The sequence below is a fragment of the Paralichthys olivaceus genome, chromosome 17 (assembly GCF_024713975.1).
Source record: "Paralichthys olivaceus isolate ysfri-2021 chromosome 17, ASM2471397v2, whole genome shotgun sequence".
Lineage (NCBI taxonomy): Eukaryota > Metazoa > Chordata > Actinopteri > Pleuronectiformes > Paralichthyidae > Paralichthys > Paralichthys olivaceus.
This window is the reverse complement of record NC_091109.1, coordinates 15,565,693-15,580,880: the sequence shown is the minus strand read 5'-3', so window position 1 is coordinate 15,580,880 and position 15,188 is coordinate 15,565,693. Positions and strand designations below refer to the sequence as shown.

The window sequence follows — 15,188 nt, the reverse complement described above, 5'->3', positions numbered from 1 at the left end:
ATTCAATATATTCAGACTTCATTCCATATATTCAAGGTTTCATTCAATATATTCAGACTTCATTCCATATATTCAAGGTTTCATTCCATATATTCAAGGTTTCATTCCATATATTCAAGGTTTCATTCAATATATTCAGACTTCATTCCATATATTCAAGGTTTTATTCAATATATTCAGACTTCATTCCATATATTCAAGGTTTCTTTCAATATATTCAGACTTCATTCAATATATTCAAGGTTTCATTCAATATATTCAGACTTCATTCCATATATTCAGACTTCATTCAATATATTCAAGGTTTCATTCAATATATTCAGACTTCATTCCATATATTCAAGGTTTCATTCAATATATTCAGACTTCATTCCATATATTCAAGGTTTCATTCCATATATTCAAGGTTTCATTCAATATATTCAGACTTCATTCCATATATTCAAGGTTTCATTCAATATATTCAGACTTCATTCCATGTATTCAGACTTCATTCCATATATTCAAGTTTCATTCAATATATTCAAGGTTCATTCCATATATTCAAAGTTTCATTCAATATATTCAAGGTTCATTCTATATATTCAGACTTCATTCAATATATTCAAGGTTTCATTCAATATATTCAAGGCTCATTCCATATATTCCAGGTTTCATTCCATATATTCAAAGTTTCATTCAATATATTCAAAGGTTTAATTTCCTGAACGGCATGCCATATACATATACACACACACACACATATACATATAGATATACATATATAGATATCTGTATGCGGTTTTATTCATTTTAAATAAAAACATATTAAGCAGATTTTGTGTTATGTGTATCTGAAATGGGGGTCAAATGAAGTAATGAAAGAATTTTATTTTAGACCAACTATATTAGTTTGAGTTGTACAAATGTAAATCAGTTAAGGCTAGTTAATGTACTTATTTTATTTTGGCTGCATTTGATAAAGATGAGTTCGACCAACTCAATTAAATCATATTACAAGGAGGTACTTAGTTCGAGTTGGGGCTACATAAATTTAATGGATGGAAATCCTGCCCAAAACTTATTTGTGTTCATCCAATGAGTTATTTTTTTCAGTGTATAGCAGTAAGAGTAAGGGTTAAGCAAAAAATGCAGCGTAATCAAAATAAATCAAATTAAACAAGAAGACAAAAGTAAAAAGTAAAAGATGAGCATAAGTAGAAATAAATCTTCAAAATAGGTCAACATGAAATGTAAGTTAGGTATACACAGTATACATGTTTAAGCTTATCTATCAACCCTCGACCGAAGGTTCGTAATTCCTTTGATTATCTTAAAATCAGCCTCATCCATCCAAGCCACATAAACCAATTAATCTAGTTATCATGTATCGTCTGCCTGTCCCTCACTCTGAGTTTGTATCTGAATTCTCAGAATTTCTATCAGAACTAGTTCTTAGGACAGATAAAATCATTATAGTAGGTGATTTCAACATTCATGTAGATATTGCCAACAACCGCCTTAGTTCAGCATTTAACTCATTAATAGACTCAATAGGCTTCACTCAACAAGTGAATAAACCCACTTGTTCTGACATATGGCATAGACATTGAAAATGTAATATTTGCCCAAAACCCTTTTCTGCCTGATAGTTTTTTACAGAAATTCTATTATAGTTGGTATTTATCTGATAGAACTGCTTCCTTCTACACTTATCTCACAGCCATGTGTCAATACAATACAGCAAAGTTATCAAAACTTTACTCCCACACTAGTTGATAACTTTGTTAATATTACAGCAGCCTCATTAAAAACAACCCTTGACGCTGTCGCCCTGCTAAAAAAAAAGAAGGTAATTAGAGGAAATTAGCTCCATGGTTAATTAATTCTCAAACACGTGTTTTAAAACAGACATCACAGAAGCTAGAGAGGAAGTGGTGTTCAACCAATCAATATGACTTTCACCTAGCCTGGAAGGATAGCCTGATAAATTACAAGAAAGCACTAGGCTGGTTTAAATCATATTTACCAAATAGATTTCCATTTTTTAACATCAACAATGACCCCCTCCATGCACATGTAAGTTAGTCATGAAGTTCCACAAAGTTCTGTTCTTGGACTGATACTCTTCACCTTATATATGTGTAACCAATGTATTAATAAAATTTATATTTCACCAAAAATCCATTTTAGTTCATTTCAGTTCATTATGCTGTTGTTTTTCTGTATATCTGTCTGGTTTTGTATACATTTCTTTTGGGGGAGTTTTATTTGGTTTTATTTTTTAAGTTGTGTTTTTGGGGGATGACCTCTAACCTCTAACCTTCCTGTGCATTTGCGCTATCTCCCGGAGTTTGCGCTTGGTGATGTGGAGAGTTAATAAACACCTTCCCACGGCTGGCAAGAGAGAAGTTGTTCTGATATTATTATTCACAAGACACAACGTGCTGCCGTTCTACGGTGAGCGTATTGCGTCATTTCCGGTTGTTGTTATTGCTGTTGTGTCTGTCGCTGTTCTGAATACTGCTCTCTTTCCTACTATATTTCTATTATTCTGAAAACATTTCCGTATCAACTCTCTATCTATCCACAATCACGACCTTAATCTCCTGCTCCGTGCTAAATCAGGGCCCCCGGCTCACCATCATCACATTCGTGTTTCCAATAATAATCGACACTTGGAGACTCCATAGTACGACATGTGAAGTTTATGCTTCTGGATCAGTCATGTACATCTAAGATAAAGACTGTGTCAGCCCCCAAAACTCATTATGTCTCCATTAGACAGATAGAAAGGAGAAGAGTAGTCCACAATTACCTAGTAAAAATCAAGGCAACCCATGCCACAGAATCTAAACATAGTAAAATTAAATGTGGTTTACTTAACGTCAGATCACTCAGGTCCAAATCTCTACTGATCAATGACCTGATTAGTGATCACACATTTGATTTATTCTGTATAACAAAATCCGGGCTCCAACAGGACAAATTTGTGATCCTAAATGAAGCTACACCTCCAACCCACAGTAATACACATATTCCCCGAAGCACAGGTAGAGGTGGAGGGGTATAGCAGCAATATATAACTCTTACCTTACAATCACCCCTCAAGTTAAAGAACATTTAATCATTTGAAACCCTTTGTCTTTGAGTAGCAATGATTTTATTCACTTCTTCACTGATAAAATTGACATTATCAGAGAGAAAATTCACCTTTACTCCCCAAACACTCAGTCACAAACTGTCACCTAGGAAAAAGTGTAGACCTAGACTCAGGGTTAGATCAGTTCTGCCAAATAGCCCTTTCTCAGTTATCTTCAATAGTCTCATCCTCTAAAACTTCAACCTGCTTGCTGGACCCCATACCTACTCAGCTCTTTAAAAAGGCTTTCTTAGAAGTCGGCAGCACTGTATTGAATCTTATCAATAGCTCTTTAATAACTGGCTATGTACCACAGGCTTTTAAATTAGCAGTAATTAAGCCTCTGCTAAAGAAGCCTAGCTTAGATGCAGGTATTTTAGCAAATTACAGACCTATATCAAACCTCCCATTTACTTCTAAACTTTTAGAAAGAGCCGTTGTAAATCAGCTGCTCGATCACCTCCAGAGAAATGACCTGCAGGAGGCCTATAAGTCTGGATTTAGAATGCACCATAGTACAGAGTCAGCACTTTTAAAAGTTTCAAATTATATTCTCCTAGCCTCTGACCAGGGACTCGTCTCCAAGTTAGATCATGTTAGATCTCAGTGCTGCATTCAACACCATTGACCATAACATTCTCCTTCAAAGATTAGAGCAAGAGGTTCTTTCATTTGCATAATATAGAGAATCAAACACATCCTGTCAAAACAGGATTCTGAAAAACTGATTCATGCGTTAATTACGTCTAGGCTAGACTACTGCAACTCCCTATTATCAGGATGTCCCAGCAGATCCTTAAGAACCCTTCAGCTAGGGCAGAATGCTGCTGCACGAGTACTGACAGGAACCAGAAGACGGGATCACACTACTCCTGTCTTAGCTTCACTTCACTTGCTCCCTGTTCAACAGAGGATAGAGTTCAAAATCCTCCTACTAACTTATAAGGCCCTCAACAACAATCAGGCCCCATCCTATATTAAAGAGCATGGCCTGCGATGTTCTGCAGCCATCGCAGGCCATGGAAGATGTCCCTGGTGTTGTTCTGCTCCAGCCGCTTCTCCAGTTTCCTCCTGTAGCTGTCCTTCCCTTTCCTGATCTTCAGCCGGAGTTCCTTCTGGACTCTGCGCAACTCCTCCTTGTCCCTCGAACTGAAGACCCTCTTCTTCTCATTCAGCAGGGCCTTTATCTTGGAGGTCACCCAGGGTTTATTGTTAGGAAAAGAACTTGGAGGGCACAGTGTTCTCCACACAGAAATGAATGTAGTCTGTGATGCAGTGGGTCATACTGTCAATGTCACTGCTGTGGGGGCTGCAGAGTGCTTCCCAGTCAGTTGTTTCAAAGCAGTCTTTGAGCCTAGCACTGGTCTCCTCAGACCACTCCTTCACAAGCCTATTCACAGGTGGTTGTTTGTTCACCACAGGGGTGTAGTCTGTGACCAGATGGATGAGGTTGTGATCTGAGCGACCCAGTGGGGGGAGGGGGGAAGGTGTATGCATCCTTGATGTTGCATACAGTAGATCCAAAGTTTTATTGTCTCTGGTGTGACATTTCACTGGGTGAAGGTGGGGAGAGCAGAGGACAGGGAGGCATGATGAAAGTCACCAGAGATGAGGAGGAGGGATTGGGGGTGCTGGTTTTGAAGCTGCGAGATGACAGTGTGGAACTGGTCTGTGGCTGCAGCAGCGACCGCCAAGGGGGGGATGTACACAGTCACGGCAATAACATGTGAGAACTCCCTCGGGAGGTACTATGGCCGCATGCTGACCTCTAACAGCTCCAAGTCTCTGGTGCAGAGTTGTTCCTTCACACTGATGTGTCCCGGGTGGCACCATATATCGTTCACAAACACAGCGATTCCCCCTCCCTTCTTCTTACCGCTCTCCGTTGCTTTCCCATCCGCCCGAACTAGTTGGAATCCCTCCAGGGTAACGTGTGAGTCCGGAGAAAGTTCACTCAGCCACGTCTCAGTGAAGTACATGAGGCTACCCCCTCTGAAGCTGGGTCAGCGCTGTTAGCTCTTCCATCTTGTTGAGGAGAGATCTTACGTTCCCCATAGTAACAGACAGTAAACATGGTTTATACCGCTTTTTTCGCTCCCTGCGCTTCACTTCCGCTCCGCACTAAAAAGAGGCCACGGTGCTATGTTTTACAGGTATGGGAGGGACATCGCTCTTCACTGGATGAAAGACCTCTGCTCGCATAAGCGATGACTCGCATTTCGCCATCCTGTTCTTGGTACATGGCAGCCCCTAGACCTGAAGTGCTGGCATCGGTGTGGAGCATGTATAGTAGTTTTGGGTCAGCAAGGAAAGGTGCAGAGGTGAGTTTTTCAATGATCATGTCAAATGCCTTTTGGCATTCAGGCATCCACCGCAAAGGACTCTTTGGCATTGAAGTACCCTCCAGGGCTAGATGTCTTTTGGCCCTTCCGAAAAGGGTGGGTAGCCGCGGGTAGGATCATTCAAGGGTTTGACTATTTTCGAATAGTCTCGGTCAAAGCGGTGGTAATACCCCGCAAAGTCCAAGAAGGACTCGAGCTTGCCAAGGGTTTGGGGTCTAGGCCAGGTGCGGAGAGCACTGACCTTGTCTGGGTCAGTCTCTACCCCTCTGCTTGAAATAATGTGGCCTAGATACCGCACAGAGCTCTGGGATAAATGGCATTGTTTGGGTGAGAGTTTCAGGCCATTCTCTCTCAGCTGATAAGCCAGATTTCGTGCTCCTCTAACGTGCTGGAAAACACAATGATGTCATCTACAACTTCCTTCAGATTGATGCTACCCATGACCTTCTCCATCAATCGTTGGAAAGTACTGGGGGCATTTGTAATGCCTTGGGGCATGCGACTGAATTCATAAAACCCCAATCGGCAAACGAAAGCGCTCTTGGGCTTATCAGGTTCCTCCATCTCTATTTGGTAATATCCAGATTTCAGATCCATTACTGAAACCATCTGGATCCGGGCAAGAACTGAAAAGGCTTCTCAAGATTGGGCAGTGCGTATGAGTCTCTGATTGTCAGTGAATTCAATTTGCGATAGTCGATACAAAGACGAATCTCTCAATTTTTTTTACGAACTACTACAATTGGGGAAGCGTAAGGGGACTCTGACTTGTAAATCACCCCTGCGTCTAGCAGTGTTTGCAAATGCTTCCGCACAGCTTTGCAGTCATTTGGGTGGATTGGTCAGGACCTTTGCTTAAATGATGCATCGTCTTTCAGATTTATATGGTGTTTCACTCTGGTTATATGCCAAAAATTTGTCTCATTGCATGCAAAAACATCACGATACTCATGCAAACGTATGTTAATCCGTCTTTACACTCTTTTGAAAGGGGCAAGTAACCAAAGTCAATGGTGAAGCCTGACTGTTCTGGTCCCTTGGCTGGTCTGGGAATGCCAGCACAACATGTCACATTGTCATCGCGTTTGTCTGAATCAGGTAAGTTGTCATAGATCTCTTTGGGAGTATGAAGCTCAGCAATGACACAATTTGAAGGAAGTGTGACATCATGCTCATTCTCATTTTTCACCCACACAGGTAATTTGTGAGGACGGTGTCTGGGCAGAGTGATGAGGCAGCACTCCACAAACACCCCACCAGTTAAGGCAGAGCATTGAGGCTGCTCAACCATAGCACAGTCACTGGGGGTGTCAACCTTCACATACCCTTCTAAACAAACTCTCATTTTAGTAGGTAGGACTTGCTACATTTTACCTTTTAGAATTGCTAACCCTATTCTCCCTGTAGAGTTAATCTTGTTTCTAAACTTGAGTACACGTATAATCTGCCTATAACCATACACAGAGGACAAGTAATTTGGGTTTTGAATCATTACATTGTTTTTCATATAAAATGTCGAGTGCATTTGTGCCAATGAGTACAGGTAAGTCATAGTTACTACAGCGGTCTGGTACCACTAAGGCTAAGGCTGAAATTTCGGGCTCAGCATCAACAAACTGTCACGGTTATGGTATTATTTTGTCACAGTTATGGATTTTTCTGCGTTCCTCTGTGTCCCTCTTCTGTGTTCCCGTCTTTGTCCCTCGCCACGTTCCTCTCATGTTCCCTTCTGCCTTCCTCTGTGTTCCACCCTGTGCTTCTCCTGTGTTCATCTCTGTGTTACTCTCTATTTTCCACCCTGTGCTTCTCCTGTGTTCATCTCTGTGTTCCCCTCTTTTTTCCACCCAGTGCTTCTCCTGTGTTCATCTCTGTGTTCCCCTCTATGTTCCACCCTGTGCTTCTCCTGTGTTCCCCTCTTTGTCCCTCGCTATGTTCACCCTGTGTTCCTCTCATGTTCCCTTCTGCCTTCCTCTGTGTTCCCCCCTGTGCTTCTCCTGCGTTCATCCCTGTCATTGTTATTGTATTTTTTGTTCTCGTGTATGAAGAGTGTTTTCAGTTCAGTTTCAAAAGTGTTTTTGTTACGTTTTGAATTCATGTTATAAGTTTGTTCAATGTTCCTCTGTTTCCTGTTTTATTTTGTAGTCCCTGCTCCCGGTGTGTATCCCCATTTGACTTCCTGCCCTTATCATGTTCACCTGTTTGTCCTGTGCCACCTGTTCCGAGTTACCCATTAGTTCAAGTGTGTATCTAAGTCTTTGTGTTCCCCCATATCATTGTTGCTTCGTCATCATTTTCTCCATGTCCATGTGTCTTGTCAGATATCGCCTCAACCTCAGTAAGTGTTCCTGTATTTCCTGTTGTTTCTCCCTTGTTTTGCCAGAGCGCACCTTTTGCTTTATTGAAGAATTCTTTTGTTTCTTTTACCTTTTAAATAAAGGACACTTATTGTTAAATATTTAGTTCTGTGTCTCAGTCCTTCCCTTTCCCTTTTCCCTACCCCCTGTATTTATTGCACTTTAAACAATTATGATAACGATACACATAAATAATGGCACTTTGCACTTTTATAACTGTATTTGCACTTTATTCGCAGGATTTGCACAGAACATTTTGCACATTGCATATTTGCACCTTTTCTAGCAACTCATTATTTATTGTTGTGTGTGTGAAATAGTTTGACCAGTGATTAAACTGTCGTCTTGCAGATGCTGCGGCATGCAGTCAGCACCATCTGAAAGAGAAGGGAGTTAGATTAAGAAGCTGACAATGTCAGATATTACAGAGAGTCATTATTGATGAACTAAAGTTAAAGGTGTGTGCATCTAGGTAAATTTTAGGGGTGTAACGATTCATTTTAACGATTTGATTCGAATCACGATTCATGGTTGCCGATATGATTCAAGGAAAATATTGGTTCATTTAGAACGTCACGATTCGAAATGAATCAGTGACTTGAAATCGATTCAGTAACATTTTAGCCAAAAATTCAACCAGTGTGATTGAAATAAATACCTGGATACTGGACAGTGCTGGTGAAGTTTCCTAGATTGTTGTTTTCTTGTAAGGGAATAAATTATGGATATAAACAAACAAGTAAACAACAATTAATGGCAAATGCATTCACATTCTTTAAGATGGCTCCACCTGAACTGTATTCCACTATAGCTGTATATTGGAACTAAGCTTGACTGCTGATAACTTTAATTACCCTTTCAATCTTGCCATACTGTCTTAAGCAGTCAAATACTTCATTATCTACATCACCACAAGTTACACCACTTACAACCAGTGAATTAGGCACTTGAACATTGTCAGATATAACTGTACCACAGTCTTATGTAAAGTAAATGATATCAATGTTCACAGAAAAATACAATAAAATGTCACACTGCTCAACCTCACGTTCAAGGACTTAAAGGGTTCAAGGGTTACCCTGTTAAGCACCACCTCCCGTATGATGAGCAGGCCAGACAGACTACTTCTCCTGAGGTTCTGCAATACATTCATAATATAAATGGTAAATGGTTGTATTTATATAGCGCTTTTCTAGTCTTGAAGACCACTCAAAGCGCTTTACACTACAGTTTGCCATTCACCCATTCACACACACACATTCATACATAGAGTGCATCTAGAGTAGCACTTTCATTGTTGTTCTATGGGACAATTTGTGCAACGCCTTACAGAAAACATTTCTAGCTCTCCTGCACTAGCTTCACAGCACTCCACGTCACGGTCCAGACTGCGTGAGGACGAGACTTCATTGACACCTGTGCACGCTAATAGGCTGGTGCCAGTCAGAGGTTACATCAGCATGAAAGTGCCCCACAGGTGCCAATCAGCGATAAGTCTCTACACCCACAGGACAGTCAGCCAGGCCTGATCGAGGAGCTAACACACAGTCTAAAGGGAGCAGGGTTACACAGTCAGGGCACGGCACAGTCACCGTTACCTTCGGGTGAGTTATCCCCTCAATCTCAAGACTTCCCCCCACAAACAGTAAAGGGTGAGAAGCTCCCTCTTCCACAACATTCAACTGCTGGGTCACAGTCGCAGCAGCTCTATCAAGAACAACGCACTTCGTGCCCTACATCTGGTGCTGTTTACAGTCAGCTAACGGACAGTCACGGTCATAGATATGGCTATTATGGTCATACTGATCAGTACAGGCACTGGGATAGTTGCTACCCTGATGATCTGCGTCGGTATTCACCTGATCACCTGCAAACAGATGAGTGGCCTCAGACACCAGCCCCGCTCAGCAGACCCCCACCAGCAGAGACTTATCGTGGACCTAAACCAACAATCCCTGATTTTCCCACTTCAGAACATTTCAAGTTTCAGATATTGACAGATCACCTTAAGTGTGAAGAAGCACTGCTCATCGCTGATTCATACAGCAATAGTCCGTTCTCATTTAGTGACACCATGAGAGCACTCACTGAGATGTACGGTCAACCCCAACATCTTGCCTTGAAAAGGATCACCAAACTGATGGATGGACCTAACATCAGGAGTGGTGACATCAGAGCCTTCAAGTCATTCACACTCCAAGTCTGTGCACTAGTGGGCATGTTGCACCAGTTGGGAGAACAGGGTCGGACAGAGTTGAGTAGTAAACTGCCTCTTAGCTAAGTTGCCGTATGACCTAAGAGCCAACTTCCAGAGATCCGTGAATCCCATCCACACTCCAATACCAACACTGCTCGACCTAGCTGAGTGGCTCGAGTATGAGATGCATGTCCAGGTGATTGGAGACCAGTACTGCAACTACTCAGACTGAGAGAAGCCAGTTCCACCAAAGGAGAGGCATTCTGAGTACAAGTCTCATAAGACTACAACTATTCTCCACGGCAGTGAACAGAAGGGAAAGTCGGAGAAGGACACGACTGCCACACAGGAGAAACTGAAGAAGTACTGCCCGTTTTGTGACACTGTGGAGCACTACTTGAATCAGTGCAGTAACTTCGAACTTTTGTCTAGGGAACAGAAGACAGAGTGGATCAAGGCAAAGAAGAGGTGCTGGAGATGCGGCCATGAGCATCAAGTGGCTAAGTGTGACCTTAAAGCCAAGTGTATACAGTGTGAACGACGGCACCTTGAGGTTCTTCATGATAATACCAGCCAAAATGCAGCAGCACCTGGTAAACCCAGCACGACTGAAGAAAGCACCTGCCTGGTAAGTTCCATCTCAGAGACGCTTTATGTAGATCCAACCAGCAGCAGCCAGGTTCTACTCAAGTTGAGTTGTGTCATCCTTAAGAGTGGTACCAAGGTGATTGAGACCTATGCTATATTGGATGATGGGTCGGAGCGTACCATACTATTACGTGATGTGGCTGATCTCTTAGGGCTTCAAGGGGAACCTGAGGACCTAGCACTCCACACTGTCCGCCAAGAAGTTTGCACTATCCATGGCGCCACTGTTTCATTCTCTGTAGCTCCTGCATCACAGCCAGGCAAGTCCTTCTAGATCCATAGAGCCTTCCCCGCTAAGGAACTTGGCCTCGTCCGTCATACTTACCCAGTAAAAGCCCTACAGGAGAGGTACCGTCATCTCAAAGACCTGCCACTGCCAGACATAAGGGAGGCACAGCTGCTCATTGGGTCGGACAACTCACATCTTATCACTCCAGTGGAGCCAGTATGCCTGGGTCCCCCTGGTGGACCTGCAGCTGTGCACACCAGACTCGGGTGGACTCTACAAGGTCCCTCAAGATTCCTGCGTCACCGGTTAACACCACAGCAGTGCCTTTTCACCTCCTGTGCCTCACCAGAACCCGAGCTCTTCAGCCATGTCGAGAGACTGTGGCAAATGGATACCTTACCATATCGGAGTGAGCGGCTCATTACCAGGTCCAGACAAGATGCTGAGGCCATCTGAAGGCTTGAGGAAAAAACTATCAGGGTTACAGTGGATGGAATGAGACGCTTTGCCACCCCGTTACTGTGGAAGGAAAAACTTCCTCCATTCCATGCTACACAGGAGGCAGTTATGGCTCAGCTACGCGGGACAGAGAAGCGGATAGCCAGAGAACCAGAAAGAGCGGTGGCTTACTCCAAGGAGATCCTCAAGAGTGTACGCTAGGGCTCGTTCCGCAGTGCAAGTGTGATACCCTTCGGTACAAGCATCACCAGAGCGAAAGACCAGAACCGACCATGTGCAACATCTATCGGCTGCTCGCCCAGCAGTACGACCCTCTTGGGTTCATTATCCCATACACCACTAGAGCCAAGGTCATTGTGCTCCTCTGGAACAAGAAAACGGGATGGGACGATCCCCACTTACCAGAAGATCTGCTCCGAGCTTGGCGTCTGTGGGAAAGTGAACTGTCCCATCTGTCACTATTAAATCTGCCGAGATCCTACACTGACCCGCGTTTGGATTGCAGCAACAGCATTCAAAGTAATCACGTGTTCTGTGATGCTTTGGAACGTGCGTACGGGTCTGTGGCATATCTGCGCAGCGACAAAGGTGAAGGACAAGTCTATTTGGCCTTGGTCAAGAGTGGGGCCCAAGAGGCAGCTCTCAATCCCCAGGCTGGAACTGTGTGGAGCTCTAACAGGAGCTCAGTTGGCTTGGGTCTTAAAGAAAGAATGCATGGACAAGTCCAGTAGCCTTTTAACAGAGCAGGTAATTGTGTTTTCCAAGTTGTCTTCAGATATGTTTTACAGTATTACAACCACGGGAGTAGCTGTGTTTAAACCCTGACACTCGAGCACAAACTTTTAAGCTGTAATTTTGAACTGTGTGGTGGGGAGTAGTTCTTGAAGTACTGCTAACGTCAACGCTTCATGTCTTAACATGTCAAGAGAATTGACAGCACTTGACACACCGGGCTCCGAAGAGCAGGACCACTGTGGGAGCTGGTGTCACACCGAATCAGACAACATTTCTCTCTTGACCGTCAACCAGTAAGTGGCCAGCCGCGGAAAATGTCCATAAGTGTGTGTCTGTGTGTGTGCGCGCGCACGGAGTGGTCACATGCGTGCGTGTGTGTGGGAGCGAGCGACTACTGCCCTTAACCTGAAGTAATTTAAGTTAACTTTCAATATAACTACAGTCCGTTTATAAGGTTTCTGGTATAACTACAGCATTTCTTTGTATAAAAGTAGTCATGTGTACTCAAATATATACCAGTAGTATAGTAGTAGTAGTATAGAACAACAACAAAAAAATTGCTAGCTATAGAAGCACTGTATGTATGAATGTGTGTGTGAATGTGTGAATGTAAAACTGTAGTGTAAAACGCTTTGAGTGGTCATCAAGACTAGAAAAGCGCTATATAAATACAACCATTTACCATTTACCATTTATACAGTATGAAGCCGTGCATCTTACGCTAATATTTCACAATAAAACTCTTTTAAAAACAAATTAATGGATTCAGTCAACATAAACGTTGGAGTGCTTTTATTCTGAAATGGTAGGCTACAGGAAGAGTTGCACACATCTCTGTTTGTGGCATATTCTCAAGATAAACATTGAAACTGTTGAAAGATAGTTTAAAATGTAAAATCATCTATGAACTGCGCACGAAACATGGGAAACAAAATCGGTGAGACCTCGAATCTCTGGAAGAGCAGCGCAACTTCCGTGGCTTAACTGCTGCCTATGACAGCTCTAACGTCCGGGCCACACTGGCTGCGGAACATCTTGCTTTTCATTTCTGCACCTATGTTGACAGAAAAGACCTGACACTCCGAACAGGAGGTAGGTGAGTACAGTTGAAAATAGATTCACAGATTTGGACTTAACTGATTAATAATTAAGAAACAAAACGGTCTTAAAACAAAGGCTAAGCCTCCTTACAAGTAGATTAATATATACCCCAACTAAATCATTACTGCACAGCAGGCAGTGAGAAAGGGGGGCAGGGATTGTCTACAAAGTGCAACATAGAAAACAAATACTGCAAAATGTTTCAAAAAAGCATTACTGCTGTGTGTGCCAGGCATAATTTTGAGGAGTTTCTATTATTAATAATTAATCACCACCCGTGTGGAGTGTAGGGTCACCAACCATAAATGGTCTCTTGGGCAGACTAAAACCTTCAATTTATAAAAATGTGATTAAGCATAATTTTGAGGATTTACTATTATTTGTAGTAGTTAATTATCTAAATTATAATTTAAGATAAAATGGGTGAGAGATCATCTATAAGCCTTGTTTTACAAAGTTATTTTGTCATAATGTGTGATCACTCACACTTTAACTGAAGGACATTATTCAGTGAGCATATTTATATTGCTTTTGAATTTTTAATAAAAGCTACAACGTTGTTTTTGTTAAAAAGTTGCCCAAAATGTTGTGGCAAAACAGAGTTTTTGTTGGAGGAGGACCCCCTGACAAAGTGAACACCCCCATCTCAAACACATCACCTAACTCCTTGAGAAACCAAGGAAAAAAACAGTTATTGTTGTTTACTTTCTACAAAGAAAAGCTGCCTGTGGCTATATTAAAAGAAACCTCCCCAGTTCCTTCTCCAGATGACCTTTGATACTACTGAATACATGAGTGGATGGGTCAGAATACACTATAGTGTGTTGAGTGATGTCTTTAATAAATTAAATTATGATAATTGTCTTAGAAGACTTGTCCTTTGTTGGCAAAAAGCTCACATCTTGGTACCTGGAACATTTTAGGTCTTTTGATATCAAATCTTCCCTTTCTCTCTAAGATACTTAAGAAAGCTGTAGCTCTTTGTGTGTTTATTTGAGGATTCTCAGTCAGGATTTAGAGTGCATCATAGCACAGAGACCGCACTTGTCAAAGTTACAAATGACCTCCTAATGGCATCAGACAAAGGACTCATCTCTGTACTTGTCTTGTTAGATCTTAGTGCCGCATTCAACACCATTGACCATCAAAGTCTTTTACAGAGACTGGAACATCAAATTGGCATCAAAGGAACCGCCTTAAGCTGGTTTCACTCGTATTTTTTAGATTAGTTTGTTCATGTCAATGATGAATCCTCCATGCATACAAAAGTTTGTCATGGAGTCCAACAAGGTTCTGTGCTAGGACCACTTCTATTCAGTTTATATATGCTTTCTTTAGGGAACATTATTAGGAATCACTCCATTAATTTTCATTTTTATGCCGATTATATGCCCAATTATATTTATCGATCAAGCCTGATGAAACCAATCATTTAACTAAACTTCAAGCATGTCTTAAGGATATAAAAAGTTGGATGACTTTTCTGATGTTAAATTCAGACAAAACTGAAGTTCTTGTAATTGGACCCAAAAACCTCAGAAACTCTCTTTCTAGAGACTTAGTTACTTTAGACGGGATCACCCTCGCCTCCAGCTCCACCGTTAAGAATCTTGGAGTTGTTTTTGATCAGGATCTGTCCTTTAATGTCCACATAAAACACATTTTAAGGACTGCTTTCTTACACGTAACATCGCCAAAATTAGACGCATTGTATCTCAATCGAATGCAGAAAAAACTAGTCCACGCATTTGTTACTTCTAGGCTGGACTATTGTAACTATTTGTTATCAGGTTGTTCCAATAAATCTCTTAGGACTTTGCAGCTAATTCAGAATGCTGCTGCACGTAACAGGAACCAAGATCAGAGATCACATCTTTCCCATTTTGGCTTCTTTACATTGGCTACCCATTAAATCTAGAATAGAATTTAAATTTTTTCTCCTTACATACAAAGGGCAGGCACCATCATATCTAAAAGAGCTCATAGTACCTTACTACCCCTC

The 15,188-nt window shown here is 41.9% G+C and overlaps 1 long non-coding RNA gene across 1 annotated transcript; it reads left to right on the top strand.

Annotated features, from left to right (window-relative positions):
* The first annotated feature begins 534 nt into the window (after positions 1–534).
* LOC138405293 (uncharacterized) lies at positions 535–7,916 on the top strand. Its single transcript, XR_011239010.1, has 2 exons — positions 535–6,561; positions 6,661–7,916. It is a non-coding gene; the product is annotated as an uncharacterized lncRNA (long non-coding RNA).
* Positions 7,917–15,188: the final 7,272 nt, after the last annotated feature.